At 44.5% G+C, this 18,814-nt stretch overlaps 1 long non-coding RNA gene across 1 annotated transcript in view; it reads left to right on the top strand.

Moving 5' to 3' along the window:
- The window catches only part of LOC119846185, a 29,945-nt gene extending 11,356 nt beyond the window's left edge, over nt 1-18,589 (top strand). The window contains exons 2-5 of the long non-coding RNA XR_005289781.1: nt 2,543-2,645; nt 15,658-15,795; nt 16,580-16,726; nt 17,585-18,589. This is a non-coding gene — a long non-coding RNA (uncharacterized LOC119846185). The remainder of the gene's footprint in view (nt 1-2,542; nt 2,646-15,657; nt 15,796-16,579; nt 16,727-17,584) is intronic.
- The last annotated feature ends 225 nt before the right edge of the window (nt 18,590-18,814 follow it).

The following is an 18,814-nucleotide window of genomic DNA, read 5'->3' as shown; positions in this document are numbered from 1 at the left end:
TTTTAACCACAAGCAAAATTTGAAGAGCACAGAGATGAAATCTTAGTGCATTAGACCACTGTATTACCATCACTTCTTATTTTCAATTTGTGGTATAGATTGAGGAAGTATATGGATTTAAGAATCCCAGGGTCCAAATCTTCAAATATGGATGTCTAAAGCTGGGTTCCTAGATCGCTATTTAGGGATCTAAATAAGTGGCCTGATTTTTAGGAGTGCTGAGCCCCCAGCAACGTCCATTGATCTCAAGACAAGCCCCTGAGTGTTCAGAACTTTTGAAAAATCAGGCCGGTTCCTTAGACGCCTACATATGGATTTTGGAACCTAGATTCAGACACCCATGGTTGAAGATTTGGGCCCTGGGATTCTTAAATCCATACACTTCCTAATCCTACATCATTCAGAGAAAATAAGAGGTGGAAGGTAGCACAGTGGGCCTAGGTTCTGATGGGTAGCAACAGTCCCTTAATAGTTCAGTTCATTAGCAATGCTACACAGCTCAGAATTATTTTCTAAAAGGGGCCCTGGTCTGAAGCTGGAACAAAAATATTGATTAATCTGCCAAATGTATTGGAGTAAGTCAACTGCGCAAAAATTACAATTCAGGATTGTTAGCACCCATCAGTGGTTTGGCCTCTCCTCCTCCCGTGTGGGTGAGATACTTAGCTGCAGGCCCCTGGAGTCTGTCCACACTGCTGTTCCAATCCCCTTTCCTGGCAATCTGCCAATGAGTGAAATCCCCATTGTGGGAGAGAGGGTGGCTTATGTGCAGCTGTGGAGGTGAAGTGAGCTTCTGCTTGTAGGCGTGGATATCTGCTGCCTAGGGACGGAAGAAAGCTCTGGATAGTGACCCTTCTGCTTCTAGCCCAGCCTAAATCCCACAGACACCCTGTGGAGAGTCCACCTGACTGGCATTCTCCTCCTCCCCCTGGCCCCAGGGGGATCTGCAGATTTATGTTCCGTCATATGCAGACATTTAGAGGAGCATTTCAGGTACCTAAGGCAGGGAGAGAGTCCGTTCCTTTGTTTCATGCAACACAAAGCATGCTTTTGTCTCTTCACAAGTCATTAACACAGATGATTAATAATGATGCATTGAATTTGGCCTAAACACGTTGCTTGCTTTCAGGCAGTGAACAAAGGTAGAGCTTCAGGTACGTTTTTATCTGTGGGGGAAAAAACAGCTCAAAAAGTTAGAATGGATAAAGCCCCTCTCTGCTCACTATCACCCTAACTCCAGACACATCTCAACTGTTGGGGTCTAGTGGAAGTAGTAGTTTAAAGGCACTCCTGAAAGCTAGTCCAAGTATGCAGCAAGAAACTACAAACAGTCTGTGAGAGAAAGAAAAGAGGGACTATACACTAATTTTCATCCATCTCTGGTGCAAAGCAGGACCTGGCTGCTGTTTGGATTTGAGCCTGGTGTGGTAATTTGACTTAATGATACTGATTCAGCATTGACTTCTTTGCCTCCTTTTTCAAAACTCTCTGCCACAAAGGGTTTGAAGATAGGAAAGATTTATTCCAGCAGGTCCAGCAGAAACCATGTCTGTCTTGATATCATTGAACATGATGTATTTGTTTAGTGAGCGTATTCTTAGTCAGAATGTAACAATCTCTGTAGTAGATAGAATTCATCTTGTGGAGTTAGATGTTGGAGTGAAGATGCTTTATACTTTTCTAGATATGGGCTTGAGCCTTTGGAGAGAAATAAAAGGTGTAAAGTATCTCACTTATCTCTGTGGCAGGAGTGTCTGTTGGGAGATGCCTGTCTCTGAAGTGAAGGCCTAAGATTAGGCACAATGCTATAAGGTGGAAGTGCCAAAAGATTAATTTCTTAAGATTGAAGCTAAAGTAGCTACTTTTTTACTTGGCAAAGTTGGACAGCACTCAAAAAGACACTATCATTTTTATTTGTTATGATAACAGCATTTGCTCAGTTTCCTGACAATGCACCTGCGTCAGGTGAACTTGAAACAGGAAAACTCTTTCCTGGAAGAGTTCTGACCTGGTTAAAATAGCTATTTCTACACGTTTGCATGATAGAGAGAGGTTTTAAGAACACTTGGGTTTCTGTTGTTATTGCAACTTATACATTTTTTTTTCTTCTTAGTCTCATCATGTGACACAATGGAGCATAGTACTTTACATCTTCAAGGTGTGTTGTTCAAACATTAGCTAACTAAGCTTTCCAAAACCTCAAATATTGTTAACACGGCTTTACAGTGAAATTGAGGGCACCAGTTAAAGGTACTTGTAGAACTGATCACGTAGGGAGATATGGAGATGTGCTACCCCAAGAGCAGGGAGAGGTGGGCAGAGAATTAGGCATCAGAAAGCCGCAGTTCTTTGCTACTTCACACTTGTTCCAGAGCGGTAGCAATCAGCTACTGATCTTCCTTCCCAGTAGTGCTAGCAAGCTGGGTCAGGTCCTAGAAGGCACATTATTGTGTCTCACCAGTCTCTCACCAGTCTCTGCTCTGGTCATGGAGAGAAATGTGCCCAGACTCAAGGTTTTGCATCATCTTGTGTCCCTGTACAGGAATTCTGCTCGGTTGAGCTGGCCCTAATTGACCACAGAGGGACAGAGTGCCAGAACTCGAGTCTCCCCGGCTCCTTCTGCTGCGCACAAACCTTTGAGAAACGTGAGTTATTTCTGAGAACTGTCTTTTTGCTATGTGATCATTATGTATTATCATTAATAATACAATATTCTGACATTCCTTTTCTTTTTATTGGTGTCATTCGTGTATGTATAAAAGGGACTATCAGAGATAGCGGCCAGGTGAGGTTATAGCATGTCAGGGCTGTTTTACTTTATAAAGATATTTTTTTTTAAGTCATGTTCAAATCTGCCTTATTCTCAGTGAAACATTATATCTGGTTACTAATCAAACTCCAGCAGTATTGCCAACTCCAAATATTCAAAGATCATAAGTCAAGCCCCAAGAAATCATGAGATTGTCTGTCTTAAAAATCATGAATTAAAAAAAAAATTGGGGGGGGAGGGGGGAAGAGGTAATTTGTCTTCTGGTTTCAGAGTCTTTAGGGAACAGTACGGTCACAACTCTGCTTTTTACTTTGCAATCATGATGGCTAGGAATTTATTTATTTTAATGAAAACTGAGGTTCTCACATACTCGCTCGTCTCCAGTATTCATTCTCTCTCATTGCATCTCTTACCTTCTCCCCAATGTCATGTCTTTTAGAACGTGACCATACCATCTGTGCCCGACAGTCTGGTGCCCTTGCAGCATTCATTAGTTCTCTTAATCTTAAGAAGTGTCCTCTTTTGTGAGTCTAATAGCCTATATAGAGGGTCTGAGCTTGCAATATGTAGAGGTCCTGAGAGTTGCTCAGTACTCTCAATTTCTAGTGAAGTAATTGGGAGTTGAGGGTTCTCAGCCCCTGGCAGTAGGCACTCAGGCCCAGATCTTCAAAGGCACCTAAGTCTGTTTAGTTAGGCACCTAAATACCTTTGAAGACCTGAGGTTCAGCCTCTTGAGAGACAAGTCCCAAAGTATGTTAGTTTCAAACTTCAGTGCTTTATAGTTCTTATCTGACACATGGCATTCTGTTCTGGTTCTAATTATGTTTCTTCTTGTCATTTCCCCATCTGTTTTATGTCTAGGTGTTAGATTTTTTAAGTTCCAAAACCCACTGAATGTTGGGGCTGCTTAGTGTGATTTAGATTTTATTAATTTCTTTATTTTACCACCATTGGATTCCCGTGGATGAGAGAGAATTATATTAGCACTGAATTGTCATAATTTTGTATGGTGTGCTTTGTCTTTTGGTTTCAGATTCTGACTTGGTTTGGTTCTGTAGAGTTAGAAATTATTTTATCCTTTTTTTTTTTTTTTTTAAACCCACAAGCTCTTCCAGTATAATTTTTCATGCAATTTTTTAACTGGGAATTTTTTTATATCCAAATTTTTGTTTCATTTATGTAAGTTTGTTTTTTGTTTTGTTTTGTTTTTAATTTGGGCCTCTCTTGATTTGTTGAGTGTCTGATCATTAGATTATTTTGCTTTTAAGTATCAAGATGTTAACAGATGATTTAAAAAATGGGTATACAGTTAAGTCAGGTTATTTAAGTTTAAGATGGACAGCAATCACACTGTCTTAATCAGACTTAATGACAGTACGGTACTAGATTTGACACATATTTTAAGAGTGATTGTATAGCAAAATACTATATGTTGCAATATTTTTTTTGGCTGGTGAGTGGATGTATATTCTAACTATGATCCACTTTCTTTAATTCCTATCTACTGTGTGCCAGGAAAGATGCAGAAAGTTCTTCCTGCCACCATATATTAGCATGAGTTAAGTTGAGTGCCAGTTAGAAGAGCATTATTTTTGGAAATAAAACACTTCCAGAAATCTACATGCACATCTAATACATAATCTCATGTTTGTCTTTTTGTTGTTGTATATGAATTTTGAAGTTGCTTTGTCTTGGAATAAAACAATGATGGTGCAATAAGAATTAACAATAGCTGCAATAGACTGTGGAGCAGAATTTGACCTTTGTTTCTACTTCATTTATAAATGGGTTTAGAGAGGAACTTTGAAGTCTGGATCTAAATCCATATTCATGTGTTATGGCTTGAACCCATCTTTACTATAAAATAAAATTTTACTCTACATAGATTAAACTTAAGCATGGTCCACAGTGAATTATGGGCAAAATTTTCAAGAGTCCCTAAAAATGATTTAGGCCCCTAGGTCCCATTATCTTTCAATGGGACGTCGGTGACTCAGTCACAGGAGCTTTTGAAACTGGTTACCCTATACTTCTGCAGTTAGATTTTTCAAAAGGATTGGCCTATTTCTGTCCCCACTGAAATACACAGGCGCTTCACCATTGGCGTCAATGGGAGCGGAGCTACACCAATGCTAGAGCTTTTGAAAATGCCATCCTTGAAGTTTTGTAGATTCAAAAGAGCAAATAAAGTGGTTAAGGAGCAATCTGAACAGACTTCTGATTTTGTCCAATTCATTTTATATCCTGACAAGTCTGATATTTCATTGAGGATATTTAGCATTGTATTCATCAATCTCTTGGGTTGGATTTTTCTCTTGGGTATGAGGAGGCTGGGTGCTAGATAATCCATATAGAAGTGTGATTTCTCTCCCCCCCCTCCCCGTTATGCGCCACATCCTGAAGTCCTTCATTGTTCTTTAATTTGTGTTTATGATGTTTGGCTTTGGTGTAGGTAAGGGGACATTTTATAAATAACGTTATTGTTACATTGCTAAAAGGTATATTTGTCTTCCATTCCTCAGGGGATGCTGCGTCTTTAAAAATTCCACCTGATCTGTCACATAGCTTGGGATCATAAATTTGGCATTATCCTGCTGGCTTTATTTAGTGGTATTTCTAACTTCCCTAATAATCTGCTTTTTGAATAATGACACCATATTTCACCGTAGTGAAGGTGATACAGAATAATATATTATGTCTGGTTATAGCTGTTGGTTGTATCAGACAAGATCTTATCCTGTCCCAAGAAAGTTCCTTCCAAGGCAATTCTGCCAGTTAAACTAGTATAACTGAATAACACTGAGAGAGTTTGTTAACTTTACCTTTGTCAAGTTGTGGTTATTTACAACTGTTGTTTTTATTTAGTATATGTTTAGGGCTGTTCTCGCTCTTGCATCAGCAACAGAATTGTTAATCTGCTTCCAGTTTCATGTCCACATTTTTCCCTGTGCAACCCTACATATACCAAAGGATGAAATATGATTGGTTCCAGATCTTTCTTTCTGTTGGTGATGCATGTGAATTAGAAAGAATCCAGCTTGATTCAGATCCCAGGTGGAGCTTGAGAAGACATACAGCATGGGACAGGCATGGGGGGGTGTCAAGTGCCCCCCTCTATTGGCCTGCCGGGAGGAGGGAGAGGGGCTCTGTCCTCCCTCTGTGTCTTCCCCCGGCACGCTCGGCCCATCCCTGGCAAGGAGCGGAGGGGGCGGTACTAGCTTCTCACTTTGGCCACTGTGGGTCACTGCTCCATGCAATGCGACAGGTGCCTGCGAGAGCCCAGCTCAAGCAGCAGCAGTGGTCCCCCCCCGACCTAGCTACCGGGGACAGGAGCCGAGTGAGCCAGAGCCCCCTCTCCCCTCCGCCCAGCCAGACTCTTGGACAGTTGAGCCGCCTGAGAAGCAGCTCCCTCCCACTCCCCATCCCTTCCACCACCTGGCTTGGCTGCCAGAACATGCCAGAGGGCAGGCAGAGTGTGAGAAAGACAGCGTCCCCTCATCCCCCATGTCAGGGTGTCAAGTGCCCCCCGCATGTAATGTGGGGCGGAGAGAGTATAGGGGCACTGGGCTGGGCACTGGGCAGAGGAGACATTTGGGGCAGTCCCGTGTCCTCCCCTTTAGATTGTGTCCCCCCAGTATGGGAAGGCACATCTGTCTGCCATGCTGTACATTAAGACAAGCCCTGAGATACCTATTAAGAGCTCCCATCATGATTGTGTCTAAGCAACAATCATTTAGGCCTGGATTCAACAAGATAACTTAAACATATGCCTAAATTTTTAAGCCTGACAAGGTGAGTGAGGTAATATCTTTTATTGGACCAACTTCTGTTGGTGAGACAGACAAGCTTTCGAGCTGCACAGAGCTCTTCTTCACTCACTTTGTCTCTTAATAGTCTGGGACTGACATGGCTACAAAAACACTGCATATAACTTTAAACCTGTGAGTCCATCCCACTGAGACCATAATCAGTCAGTTCCCCATCACCCACTTGAAACTTTTCCTTGTTTATATTCTTTCATTTCTTCTCAGAAGCAAGAGTGCTGTAAATTCATGAGAGGAGCTATTCTCTGGTCCAACTGGGGAACCCAATCCATTGGTTGACTGAGACTCCCACTGGCTTCAGTGAGAGATGGATCAGACCCTACAGAAAGAAAGTACTGGGAAATTAGAAAGAGAGAGAGAGACTTCTTGTGAGACTGCCAGCCCAGTTTTGTGTGCAATGAAGTTCAAATATAAGCTTCGGACTGTTTTGGTGCTTATCTGAACTGACCCATTTGATCTTCACACCTCCCTATCAAATCAGGTCAATTTAGGGGAAAGCTGACAGTAACTCTCCCAGCTCTTGTTCTGTGCTGTCCTTTCTGTACCAATGAACCTGGGCTCATTTGTGTGGTGAGACATCCCATAGAAAACTAGGGCCAGATCAGTATAAATGGGCATAGCTGCACTGAGGTCATTAGAGGCATGTCAGTTTACACCAGCTGCAGATATGGCCCATTGTTTTCAGCACGGTACCTCCCCCAAAGAGACTGTATGCACAAGTGCATGAACATCTGACACTATGCACCTTCCCCCACATATATCTGGAACTTTCACCCCCAACCCCCAGAGCGCCACACACATACACTGACAAGCTGGCGATGCAACCTCCCACCCTGCCCTCTTCACACACATGGGCTGGCTCTTCTCTACTCAGTCCCCATCTCCAGACAGGCTGAGTACTTCCTTTCTTCTCCACACAAAAACAGACTTTATTTTCCAGGTGGTGGTGGGGAGATATCAAGGGCATTAGACTCCGCTCCTCACTTAAAGGTAATTCAGGGAGCGCTGTTGGTAAGGGACACTCTTGGGTGAGAGCAGCAAATTATCACAGTATTCTCCTACTGCCTCCCCACATCCAAACCCCAACTTTTGGCTCCCCTGTATGTTTGGCTTTAGCCTGAATACCTGGCCATGGAGAGAGGTTCACTCAAATCTGAATCCCCACCTTCTTGCAAGATTTCATGGGAGATTGAGCTTCAAATTTAAAACCGTTCTCCCATATAAAATAAACTAAATCTACAAATGTAAACCTGTGGATTAAGTCAAACCATAACAAACAGCATATTTTAATGCCTTCAGCACTGTTTTAATCTGACTGGGATTATACTCTGAGGTTTCCTTCAAGGGACCAAATTTTACCTAATATACACTTCCATCCATAGACACACACCCACAGAAAAAAATTTCAGGGTGCTCAGCACCCATAGATTGTGGCCCCACACACACTGCACCCCATGGTGCTCCCCATGCTGTGCCTCTTCCCCCCCAAAGCCCCTGCCATTCACTCCTCTCTGCCCCCTCCCCTGTCACTTGTCCTTAAGGCAGGAAGGGACAGAGAAGAGCGAGCAGCAGGCAGGTTGCCCTCGGGGGAGGGGGCAGAGAGGAGGGAGGGTGAGAGGGTTTCTGGGGAGGGAGCAGAGAGGAGTGAGCAGCAGGCAGGTAGGGGGAGGCTTCAGGGGAAGAGGCAGAGTGGGGGCGGGAAGAGACAGAGATGGGGCCTCTGGGCAAAACTGTGGTGACCACCCACCAGCAAAAACAAAAATCAGCACCTGTGCTTCTACCCACCCCATTGGAAATCAGTGGAAGTGGATCTGGGTTTAAATCAGCATTTGATCCAGAATAGGAAGATTCCGGCTACTGCATGCTTTATCGCTAAACTGTTATTTAAATAAACTAAAAATAATACTTGCAGCCAAAACTGGTCGTCTCCAACTGGTTAATGCCATTAGGCCATTTTTCTGAATTCTCCATACAATTAGGGTCACTCCCTTTCAAGGGTTTTAGCATTTTATCTAACTCCCTAAGGTAAGCCTTCTCAAACATCAAGATTTTTCCAGGCAGTTTAATGGTTCTTCTCTCCTCACAGAAGCAGCTCTGGCACCCTTTATGTCCTCTCAGGTATTTCACCCCTTCTAGGGAGGAAAAAGCTGAATTGTCTCTGGATGGCAATAGCCCAGACTTCAGGAAAGCCAGCATTCATGGCTCTGAACACAGTAATAGTGCCCTCTCTAGTCCTGTCTGGCTTATGGAAATAAGAATATAGAAAGCAGCTTTGAGAATATCTTTCTTCAACCACATGAAACAGGGCAGGAGATCAGAAGACATGTAAGGTGTAGTTTGGTTAAGGGCATGCTTTCAGGCATTCCTAGGCAGCAAGAGTGCAACCCCTGCCTGCTTTCTCCTTTTCCAGCTCTCACTACTCATGCTCTGCTGCAGGACAATTTCTTTTGCCTTCTGGATATGCTGGATACTGGGCAGGAGGAAATTCTTCTACTCCAGGTGTTTTCACTTCAGGGCTAATAAGGATTTCTTTTGATCTTCCTGCTGACCTTTTATTAACCCTTCAGAGGTGGTTTCTTTGTTAGCACAGGATCGGGACCCAGAAATTGCTGAGTTCTAATGCTTGTTATGCTACTGGAGCCTTCTCTGTCACTGGGTAAGTCACTTAACCTCTCTGTCGGTCAATTTCCCATGGAAACTGGAGTAACTATTTACCAACCTCCTGGGAGTGTTGTGAGGATTGACACTGGAAAGAATTCAGCCTCTTTAATAGGGAACTCTTTAATAACAGCTACATTTAATTATTTTTTGATTGTAAAGGTTTTTCTGCTTTCCTGCTGATGGGTATTGCAATGGGCTTTTAAGCAGTAGAGGAATAGTAAGTCTGAGAGGGGGGAAAAAAAAGCAAGCATATTCAGGCCTACCAATCCTTCTCCTCCCCTTTCTTCCCTCTCTGTAAATGCCTGCTTGCTGCTTCTGTTTCACTGCAGCTGTTATTGGACCCAAGGAATAACATGCAGAGAGTGATATCATCATACTAAGTGCCTGACTCTGGGAATCACCTGTAACCCACTGGTCAGTGTGGGTTATGCATCCCAAGTTTTATTTTTCTAAATCTAGAGGGATGGGAGTCTATTATTGCCACCACTTAAGTGATGGCTGACAGTAGGGACTGCACCAGGGGCATTCAGAGCTGAAAGTGTAACCCACACACCTCCTGGGCATGGTATTCTGCCAGAGCGAGAGAGAGAGCGAGAGAGAGAGAGAGGAGTCTGCTCTACAGCCTTAGCTAACAGGATATGGCTTGGCTTTTAGCTCATGCAGTGGAGGTCTAGAGGTCCCAGATTCAATCCTGCCCGATGACCAGAGTCTGTCGGTGTTACAAAAGCACTGAATCTCTACAGATAAAGAGCCAAGCTTTGTAGCTGAGTCTGTAACAGACTCCTATTCTCTGTGGATCAGGCACATGTAACACACAGACCAGGGGGTTACACACTGATTATCAACAAAACAATAGAACTAGACATAGGATCCTGCCAAATGCACAAAGCCTAGAAATTGAAAATTAGAATTGTTTTTCTTTGGTCTCTTTCAGTTACAAGGTGCACTAACAATAGTGTGCACAAAGTCTTCAGGTGGAAACAGGGACGTGTACAAGGGCGAGCAAGCAATGGCACGCCCAACCCCCAAATCTCTGTACCTCCTGGCAGTCCAGGGAGGGAAACTTCACCTCCCCACATGCTTATAGCTGCTGCTTCTCTTTCCTTGCTGCTGGAGTTCCACCTGTTGGCCTCTGCCTGCACCCCCTGCCCAGTGAGCGCTCTGCAAAGCAGGCAGCAGCCATTGGGACTCCAGTAGCAGAGAAGGAGAAGCAGCAGTGGTAGGGGTGGAGGTGGAGGAGAAGCTCAGACAGCCTCCCTGCTGCTTCCTTCCTCCCTGGACTGCAGGGACACTGAGATTGCCACCGTCTCCTCGCTGCTGGGTGTTCCTGCCAGAGGCATTCGGAGAAATCGGAGGGGGGGGGTCTCACTCGCCTTTCATTTCGGTGTGTTGAATGTGCCCTTCCCAAAGGGCTCAAGTTTAAATTCCTGCACATGCCACTGGGTGGAGATGAAACAAGTTGGGGGTGTCCCTTTAATACTTACAAACTTTGCCTTTAAAGTGTTTTATAAGAACTAGGAAATCCTAAGTTTTCGTATTTATTTACACAGAGCCCAAGTGCTAGCTACTTCAGAGACAGATTAAAAATGGTACCCTGACCCAGAGTTTACAATACAACACCTCGACCCTGCAATTGGATTCATGTGAATGGACCTTTACGCTTGTGAAGAAACCTTCTGAGGTTATTCACATGTGTAAATTTACTCAAACACATAATTGTTTGCAGGACTGGGGCCGTAGAATATTTAAGGATGAAACAGGCTGAGAGTTAGGGGAGGGGCGGGATAAAGGATATACAGTAACAAATCATGCTTGCAATGTCTGATTGTATGTTTCCTAAAGGTATTGGATTTTTTTTCCTATGGGCCAGACTGCATTATCCTTATTGATGCTACGTAGTACCTTCTTCCACAATTAGGGATTTCAGCAAGACTACTTGTGGAGGAAGGTATTGTACTATGCAACATAAGGGTCCTACATTCTTTGCTAGGTTTCAGAGTAGCAGCCGTGTTAGTCTGTATCCGTAAAAAGAAAAGGAGTACTTGTGGCACCTTAGAGACTAACAAATTTATTAGCGCATAAACTTTTGTGAGCTACAGCTTACTTCATCGGATGCATACGGTGGAAAATATAGTGGGAAGATTTTATATACACAGAAAACATGAAACAATGGGTATTACCATACACACTGTAATAAGAGAGATCAGGTAAGGTGAGCTATTACCAGTGAGGGGCGGGGGGACCTTTTGTAGTGATGATCAAGGTGGGCCATTTCCAGCAGTTTACAAGAACAGTAGGAGGGGAAATAAACAAGGGGAAATAGTTTTACTTTGTGTAATGACACATCCACTCCCAGTCTTTATTCAAGCCTAAGTTAATTGTATCCAGTTTGCAAATTAATTCCAATTTAGCAGTTTCTTGTTAGTCTGTTTTTGAAGTTTTTTTTTGTTGTTGAAGAATTGCCACTTTTAGGTCTGTAATCGAGTGACCAGAGAGATTGAAGTGTTCTCCAACTGGTTTTTGAATGGTATAATTCTTGACGTCTGATTTGTGTCCATTCATTCTTTTACGTAGAGACTGTCCAGTTTGGCCAATGTACATGGCAGAGGGGCATTGCTGGCACATGATGGCATATATCACATTGGTAGATGCACAGGTGAACGAGCCTCTGATAGTATGGCTGATGTGATTAGGCCCTCCGATGGTGTCCCCTGAATAGATATGTGGACACAGTTGGCAACGGACTTTGTTGCAAGAATAGGTTCCTGGGTCAGTGTTATTTGTTGTGTGGTGTGTGGTTGCTGGTGAGTATTTTCTTCAGGTTGAGGGGCTGTCTGTAAGCAAGGACTGGCCTCTCTCTCAAGATCTGTGAGAGTGATGGGTCATCCTTCAGGATAGGTTGTAGATCCTTGATGCATTGGATAGGTTTTAGTTGGGGGCTTAAGGTGATGGCTAGTGGCGTTCTGTTATTGTCTTTGTTGGGCCTGTCCTGTAGTAGGTAACTTCTGGGTTCTGGCTCGTTCACCTGCGCATCTACCAATGTGATATATGCCATCATGTGCCAGCAATGCCGTTCTGCCATGTACATTGGCCAAATTGGACAGTCTCTACGTAAAAGAATGAATGGACACAAATCAGACGTCAGGAATTATACCATTCAAAAACCAGTTGGAGAACACTTCAATCTCTCTGGTCACTCGATTACAGACCTAAAAGTGGCAATTCTTCAACAAAAAAACTTCAAAACCAGACTCCAGCGAGAGACTGCTGAACTGGAATTAACTTGCAAACTGGATACAATTAACTTAGGCTTGAATAAAGACTGGGAGTGGATGTGTCATTACACAAAGTAAAACTATTTCCCCTCCTACTGTTCTTGTAAACTGCTAGAAATGGCCCACCTTGATTATTACTACAAAAGGTCCCCCAGCCCGCCACTGGTAATATCTCACCTTACCTGATATCTCTCATTACAGTGTGTATGATAATACCCATTGTTTCATGTTCTCCGTGAATATAAAATCTCCCCACTATATTTTCCACTGTATGCATCCGATGAAGTGAGCTGTAGCTCACGAAAGCTTATGCTCTAATAAATTTGTTAGTCTCTAAGGTGCCACAAGTACTCGTTTTACTTTCTTTACTAGTTAAGACTATATTTTTTTGTATTAGCTGATGGTTCTGGAGCCCTCTGCTAAAATCAGGAGGCTCCATTTGGGTAAAATATCATCTACAGTAAATATCAAACAGAACAATAGAAACAAGAAGGCTTCCCTGTGAAGTAACTTAGTGGACTATGGGCAGACTTCATTTTGAAAAGTACTTCAGTCCTCTGGTGGGTTTCAGAGTAGCAGCCGTGTTAGTCTGTATTCGCAAAAAGAAAAGGAGTACTTGTGGCACCTTAGAGACTAACAAATTTATTAGAGCATAAGCTTTCATGAGCTACAGCTTACTTCATCGGATGCATTTGGTGGAAAAAACAGAGGAGAGATTTATATATACACACACACACACACACACACACACACACACACACAGAGAGAGAACATGAAACAATGGGTTTATCATACACACTGTAAGGAGAGTGATCACTTAAGTTAAGCCATCACCAGCAGCAGGGGGGGGAAAGGAGGAAAACCTTTCATGGTGACAAGCAAGGTAGGCTAATTCCAGCAGTTAACAAGAATATCAGAGGAACAGTGGGGGGTGGGGTGGGAGGGAGAAATACCATGGGGAAATAGTTTTACTTTGTGTATTGACTCATCCATTCCCAGTCTCTATTCAAGCCTAAGTTAATTGTATCCAGTTTGCAAATTAATTCCAATTCAGCAGTCTCTCGTTGGAGTCTGTTTTTGAAGCTTTTTTGTTGAAGTATAGCCACTCTTAGGTCTGTGATCGAGTGACCAGAGAGATTGAAGTGTTCTCCAACTGGTTTTTGAATGTTATAATTCTTGACATCTGATTTGTGCCCATTCATTCTTTTACGTACAGACTGTCCAGTTTGGCCAATGTACATGGCAGAGGGGCATTGCTGGCACATGATGGCATATATCACATTGGTAGATGCGCAGGTGAACGAGCCTCTGATAGTGTGGCTGATGTGATTAGGCCCTATGATGGTGTCCCCTGAATAGATATGTGGACAGAGTTGGCAACGGGCTTTGTTGCAAGGATAGGTTCCTGGGTTAGTGGTTCTGTTGTGTGGTGTGTGGTTGCTGGTGAGTATTTGCTTCAGATTGGGGGGCTGTCTGTAAGCAAGGACTGGTCTGTCTCCCAAGATCTGTGAGAGTGATGGGTCATCCTTCAGGATAGGTTGTAGATCCTTGACGATGCGTTGGAGAGGTTTTAGTTGGGGGCTGAAGGTGATGGCTAATGGTGTTCTGTTGTTTTCTTTGTTGGGCCTGTCCTGTGGTAGGTGACTTCTGGGTACTCTTCTGGCTCTATCAATCTGTTTCTTCACTTCAGCAGGTGGGTATTGTAGTTGTAGGAATGCATGATAGAGATCTTGTAGGTGTTTGTCTCTGTCTGAGGGGTTGGAGCAAATGCGGTTATATCGTAGCGCTTGGCTGTAGACAATGGATCGAGTGGTATGATCTGGATGAAAGCTAGAGGCATGTAGGTAGGAATAGTGGTCAGTAGGTTTCCGATATAGGGTGGTATTTATGTGACCATCGCTTATTAGCACCGTAGTGTCCAGGAAGTGGATCTCTTGTGTGGACTGATCCAGGCTGAGGTTGATGGTGGGATGGAAATTGTTGAAATCATGGTGGAATTCCTCAAGAGCTTCTTTTCCATGGGTCCAGATGATGATGTCATCAATGTAGTGCAAGTAGAGTAGGGGCATTAGGGGACGAGAGCTGAGGAAGCGTTGTTCTAAGTCAGCCATAAAAATGTTGGCATACTGTGGGGCCATGCGGGTACCCATCGCAGTGCCGCTGATTTGAAGGTATACATTGTCCCCAAATGTGAAATAGTTATGGGTGAGAACAAAGTCACAAAGTTCAGCCACCAGGTTAGCCGTGACAGTATCGGGGATACTGTTCCTGACGGCTTGTAGTCCATCTTTGTGTGGAATGTTGGTGTAGAGGGCTTCTACATCCATAGTGGCTAGGATGGTGTTTTTAGGAAGATCACCAATGGACTGTAGTTTCCTCAGGAAGTCAGTGGTGTCTCGAAGATAGCTGGGAGTGCTGGTAACGAAGGGCCTGAGGAGGGAGTCTACATAGCCAGACAATCCTGCAGTCAGGGTGCCAATGCCTGAGATGATGGGGCGTCCAGGATTTCCAGGTTTATGGATCTTGGGTAGCAGATAGAATACCCCAGGTCGGGGCTCCAGGGGTGTGTCTGTGCGGATTTGTTCTTGTGCTTTTTCAGGGAGTTTCTTGAGCAAATGCTGTAGTTTCTTTTGGTAATTCTCAGTGGGATCAGAGGGTAATGGCTTGTAGAAAGTGGTGTTGGAGAGCTGCCTAGTAGCCTCTTGTTCATACTCCGACCTATTCATGATGACGACAGCACCTCCTTTGTCAGCCTTTTTGATTATGATGTCAGAGTCCTCTGGTGGTAATTTTCAAGAGATGACTGGGACCAGCATTTGACCCTTTTCTATTATGTGTGGTCTTCTAATTCACTGCAGCATCTCTGGGACTTAGAGCACAAAGGCTTTTCTTTAGGTCTTGAAACAGAGCCCTGTTTCTCCTCTCTCTCTATAAATTCATTGTCCGGGCTGTCACCGATGAGATGTTGATTTCCAGACATGTGGCAGAAGTGGGCCATCCAGAGCAATGTCAGACCTGTTGGGAGTCTATATTTTTTTGGTGGATTGTAAAAAGGCTGTAAATTTGCCAAATTCTGGAAAGCAATTCCCAGGATAACAAAAGATCTCTTTCATTTTTTTTCCTGTAGAACTGAATGAGACAGCTCTACCAGACCAAGGCTAGCTGCACAAATTCCAGCCAACTGCTCTGGAGAATATTATTGAGTCGAGAAAGAACAAGGAGCAATAGTTACATACAACTTGTCAAGAGCTGCTGTTGACATAAGGTTGCCAACTTTCTAATCACACAAAACTGAATGACGCTGCCCTGCTCCCTCACCCGCCTCTTCTCCAAGGCCCTGCCCCCACTTGCTCCGCTCCCCCCCCCATCACTCACTCTTTCCCACCCCCACTCAGTTTCACCGGGATGGGGCAGGGGATTGGGGAGCAGGGGCGTATGGGCTCTGGGGTGGGGGTGCAGGGTCTGGGGTGGGGCCGGGAATGAGGGGTTGGGGTATGGGAGGGAAATCTGGCCTAGGGGTTTGGGGTGCAGCAGAATATGAGGGGTCCAGCTGGGGGTGGGACTGGGGATGAGCGGTTTGGGGTGCAGGACAAGGCTCTGGGCTGGGCTGGGGGGTGAGGGCTCCAGCTGGGGATGAAGGGTTTGAGGTGTAGGATGGGGATCTGGGCTGGACCAGGGAGTTGGGGTGTGTGGGGGGGGGGGGGGGGAGGGGAGTTTGGGGTCTGGCAGCATGGCTCTGGAAGTGGCTGCCAAGTCCCTACAGCCTCTAGGTGCATGGTTGGCCAGGCAGCTCTGCACGGTGCCCAGGCACTCCTCCCTCTCCCGCCCCCCCAGCTCCCATTGGTCATGGTTGGTGGCCAATGGGAGCTGCGGAGCCAGTAGTGGGGCGAGGGTAGTGCAAGGAGCTTCCCTAGCTGCCCTAGTGCCTAGGGGCTGCAGGGACCTGGTGGCCGCTTCCGGGAGCCATGCAGAGTTAGGGCAGGCAGGGAGCCTGCCTTAGCCTGGGGCCCCCACTGTGCCGCCGACTGAACTTTTAATGGCCCTTTCAGCAGTGCCGACTGGAGCCACCAGGGTCCCTTTTCGACTGGGCATTACAGTAAAAAAGCAGATGCCTGGCAACCCTATCTTCACACTCAGCACAGTGGGAGACTTCTTTTGGAGCCTGATCCTAAAGGGTACTGAGCCCCACCTTAGAGGTAACTAAGTGATCTCGACTCCACGTCTTTCCATAGGAATTGAGGGACTTCAGAACTTCTCAGGAATTCCTTGAAAGTTGCAGGGTCAGACCTTTAGTTTACAGTCCAGCATGGCTGAAGTAGAACTGCCAGACCAAACACAAAGAGAACTCAGAATATTTTTAATATTTTGAGATCAACTGTTGGATAATGCTTCTGACACCCAGCAGGGGCCTATAACAAGAGTTTTAAAATGGTTCCTTTACACAACATTGCCCAGCATTTACTGTACATTCTTGTATCAATGAGGAAAATCTAATGTTTAGCTGTACTGTATGACAACGAGCTGATAGCACTAAGCAGCAGAGAGAGCCTCAAGTGAAAGTAGGAAAATACCTTTAAAATATTATAAAATAACAGTTGATTTGTTTTAAATAACTCCGGGGGGGGGGGAATCTTGGCCCCATTGAAGTCCATAGCAAAACTCCACTGACTGGGAAGGGGCCTAGGATTTCCCCCCAGTTTGTGGAATACCCAGGAGCGAGATCCACATCTGCTACTTATGAGCTACACTGAGGCTTTTGGTTTATGAGATTGCTTCAGGTGAAAATAGCGTGGGGATGTTAAAAATAAAACAAAGACAAGCCCTAACATTTCTGATTTTTGTGGTGTTGCACAACACTCAACCCCTTCCTGATATCTAATTGGAAAGCCCCCTCATTTTCTCCTCCAGCAGTGGGTACAACCTCCCGAAAGGCCAGGATTTGTTATAAAAGCAAAACACACAAAAAGGTGCCCTTTTCCTGTAACAGCATGTGGCCTTGTGTTGAAAATTCCTTTGTAGGTCAAGGCCAATTAAAATGTCCCTCTCTTTCTTAGGGACAGTTTTCCTGATTTCTGAGAGGCTGAGCAATGTGTGGGCCCTGACATGGAGATGGTTATTGCTGTGGTCCTTGTATACCCAGCTAGCGAGAGAATAAAGAACATTCCAACAGAACAGTTGTATCCACAACAAGATTTTTGGAAGGACAGTACAAAACTTCTGTACAATAAGTACTCCCTTCTTTCTAGTTTAAATTTTTGGTGTAGTGACAGTTAAAAATATATTCTCCACAGCTGCAGTGGAGAAATGTTGCAGAAAATTGTGGGCATCGGCATTAAAATCCATTGTTACCAGTAGTGCAGAAATAACTAAAAAGAAGGGCGATGTTCAACTTTCAGCCTGGGAGAAGCAGAGGCCTACTGTAGCTTTGCCACCTATATTGTTCTCCCTGATTCTGGGTTGATCTAGGGTCTGGAGAGGCCCCGCAGCATAACTTAAGCAGCCCTAGGGGCCTCTCAAAGTTACAGCAGCCTTCCTGGGACTACCCTAGGGGCTGCAGCATTGCATAGGATCTCTGCAGTGGTGTGGCCTTGCCCCTGACATGCCTCTACTTCACCTAGCCCACTCCCACCCAAAAATGCCCCAGGACTTGTGAGGGGGTCCTTAGAAAGCAGTCCATCTGGCTGTCATTTGTAGTGCCTGCCTCCAGGGAATTCTCCCTCAGCCAGAACTGAGGCTTTTATAGCCTCTTTACACTGCTCTGGCTCTTTCACCTAGCATGAAGAGGCTGTGGTGGCGGGTGGGGAGTTCATCTCAAAATTATGCTGCTTGCATCATCCTAGTTAAGAGTATTAAAGTGAATGCCCATAAACTCACACTCACCCACAAATTCTGACCAACAGGATAAGTCTAAAAATGAAAACCAGTGCATGAATAAATACATAAAATGTGTTTGTTTGTAATAGTTAGTTTGCTTTTTCTTCTTACCCTTATACTCAGCATCAAAAGTCCCCCCCCACAGACTGTTTTGTAGAGGTCCATTTGTGTGTGCAGTTACACATAGTTCTGCACCGAGTTGCTGTGACTGCTCACACAAATTATGGTATTTGTCACTGCAGATTACCGTTTTGGCACTTAACTGGTTGTTTGATTCTATAAATACCTGATTTACATGTACAGTCATGGTAATTACATATACAAATGGAGACATGATTGTGCATAAAACTGAGTCTCCTTTTTGGGCCTTAAAGAGCCATTGGGATCGCACATGGTGTCAAGGCTAATTC

The sequence above is a fragment of the Dermochelys coriacea genome, chromosome 1, assembly GCF_009764565.3.
Source record: "Dermochelys coriacea isolate rDerCor1 chromosome 1, rDerCor1.pri.v4, whole genome shotgun sequence".
Lineage (NCBI taxonomy): Eukaryota > Metazoa > Chordata > Testudines > Dermochelyidae > Dermochelys > Dermochelys coriacea.
This window is presented reverse-complemented; position numbering and strand designations above follow the sequence as displayed.